This window comes from Ovis canadensis, chromosome 4 (assembly GCF_042477335.2).
Source record: "Ovis canadensis isolate MfBH-ARS-UI-01 breed Bighorn chromosome 4, ARS-UI_OviCan_v2, whole genome shotgun sequence".
NCBI classification, from domain to species: Eukaryota; Metazoa; Chordata; class Mammalia; order Artiodactyla; family Bovidae; genus Ovis; species Ovis canadensis.
In genome coordinates, this window is record NC_091248.1 from 91633177 (window position 1) to 91636040 (window position 2864).

Here is a 2864-nt window from a genome sequence, read left to right on the forward strand (position 1 = left end):
GGAGTATGTCAAGGCTGTATGTTGTCACCCTGCTTATTTAACTTCTATGCAGAGTACATCATGAGAAACACTGGACTGGAAGAAACACAAGCTGGAATCAAGACTGCCAGGAGAAATATCAATAACCTCAGATATGCAGATGACACCACCCTTATGGCAGAAAGTGAAGAGGAACTAAAAAGCCTCTTGATGAAAGTGAAAGAGGAGAGTGAAAAAGTTGGCTTAAAGCTCAACATTCAGAAAATTAAGATCATGGCATGCAGTCCCATCACTTCATGGCAAATAGATGGGGAAACAGTGGAAACAGTGTGAGAGTTTATTTTTCTGGGCTCCAAAATCACTGCAGGTGTCGATTGCAGCCGTGAAATTAAAAGATGCTTACTCCTTGGAAGGAAAGTTATAACCAACCCAGACAGCATATTAAAAAGCAGAGACATTACTTTGCCAACAAAGGTCCATCTAGTCAAGGCTATGTTTTTTTCCAGTAGTCATGTATGGATGTGAGAGTTGGACTGTGAAGAAAGCTGAGCGCTGAAGAATTGATGCTTTTGAACTGTGGTGTTGGAGAAGACTCTTGAGAGTCCCTTGGACTGCAAGGAGATCCAACCAGTCCATTCTAAAGGAGATCAGTCCTGGGTTTTCATTGGAAGGAATGATGCTAAAGCTAAAATTTCAGTACTTTGGCCACCTGATGCGACGATTTGACTCATTGGAAAAGACCCTGATGCTGGGAGGGATTGGAGGCAGGAGGAGAAGGGGACGACAGAGGATGAGATGGCTGGATGGCATTACTGACTCGATGGACATGAGTTTGAATAAACTCCGGGAGTTGGTGATGGGAGGCCTGGGGTGCTGCGATTCATGGGATCGCAGAGTCGGACACGACTGAGCGACTGAACTGACTGACTGATAATGTATAGTTCAAAACAGAAAGTCAGATTCCCCACACTAGTATAAATAATATAAAAAGAGAAAGCATGTTAGATTCTGGGGAAGAATAGTACAAAAGTCTTCTGAGGGAAGGAGGGCTGCTGTCAGCAATGTGGAATGTTCTAGTCCAGCAGCTGCTGATTTTCCTGCTGTGAAAACTCAGCTGGTGACATCACTCAGCAAGTGGCACATCAGGGCAGCGGGGTTTCATCTGCCTGCTCTCCATCTGGCGCCTGTCTTTCCTAGTGGGGACCGCAAGCTCTCTTTTGGATGCAACGGCTCAACTCTCCCCAGCCTCTGTCAGCTCAAGGTTTCCTCTTTTGTGGACAAGAAACAAACTTGTGGGGAATTTTGGTGGCTTTTTTTGTGGTGTTTCTATACTACACATACCATTTAGGCTTCAAAGGCCACACTTTAATGGGGCCAGGTCTTCTACTTTCCCTAAAAGCTGTTCTCACCTGCCCTATGATTTCAGGTCTGACATCATGTGTTCTAGAGTAGGGCTGGAGGAAATGGTCATTCTTTGATTCACTAAGCCCAACAAGGGGCCTTTCCATGTGCCCATCAAGCCCACAAGCTTGGTCTTTACCAGGAACTGTGATGTTGTCACTGTACTAACTTTGAAACAAGGAGCACATAGTTACTATGCTCGGGAGAAGTTACTCTACCATTGTTAAATTTCAGTAAATATTAATAGATGACTGACACATGGGATGTTCCAGTCACAACTCTCCAGACTGATCCAGGATCCCAAAAGAAGAGCTAAATTCTCCAGAACTGGCAACGTTTCAGTGCCCTGTGCTAGAACTATTTTGTGGCATTAGAGACTTACTTAGAGCCAAAGAGCAGCAACAGTTAAAAAAAATATGGGTATTCTGCCATAGAAGTTTCTGGATCCTGTATTTGGGTCCTGGGGAATCACTTTACGGCAAATGGATGGGGAAAAAGTGGAAGTAGTGGCAGATTTTATTTTCTGCAGATGGTGAATGCAGCCATGAAAGTAAAAGACACTTGCTCCTTGGAAGAAAAGCTATGACAAACCTAGAGAGCATATTGAAAAGCAGAGACATCATTTCGCCAGCAAAGGTCCATATGGTCAAAGCTATGGTTTTTCCAGTAATCATGTAAGGATGTCAGAGTTGGACTATAAAGAAGGCTGAGCACCCAAGAATTGATGCTTTTGAATTGTGGTGCTGGAGAAGATTCTTTGAGTCCCTTGGACAGCAAGGAGATCAAGCCAGTCAGTCCTAAAGAAAATCAACCCTGAATATTCATTGGAAGCACTGATGCTGAAGCTCCAGTACTTTGGTCACCTGATGCAAAGAAGTGACTGATTGGAAAGCCTCTGATGCTGGGAAAGATTGAGGGCAAGAGGAGAAGGGGGTGACAGGGGATGAGATGGTTGGATGGCATCACTGACTCAGTGGACGTGAGTTTGGGCAAGCTCTGGGAAATGGTGAGGGACAGGGAAGCCTTGTGTGCTGCAGTCCATGGGGTCGCAAGGAGTCAAACATGACTTAGCAACTGAACAACAACAAAAGCAAATCACAAGTGTGTAAGTAATTGATACAGACAATTCATAGAAAAAAAGTAATACGAATGGTTCATAGTTATATATGCAATCTCACTCATAAGATAAATGAAATTTTAAGCCATATTGAGATACCATTTCTTGCCTACCAGATGAGAAACAGTCTGACAACAAACTCTATTGGCAGTTCTGTGGGTAAACAGGCATGTTCATATGTTGCTGTGGAAAACACACAATCCCTTGTGAAAACATTTGGCAATACCTAGCCAAATTACCTAAGAAGTTACCCTTTGATCCAGCAATTCTACTTCTAGGAATCTACCCAAAATATAGCTATAGACTTTACAGAAATAAATAAAAAATTGAATTTATATGTATTCATTTTTGACCAAATGTCTGTTTT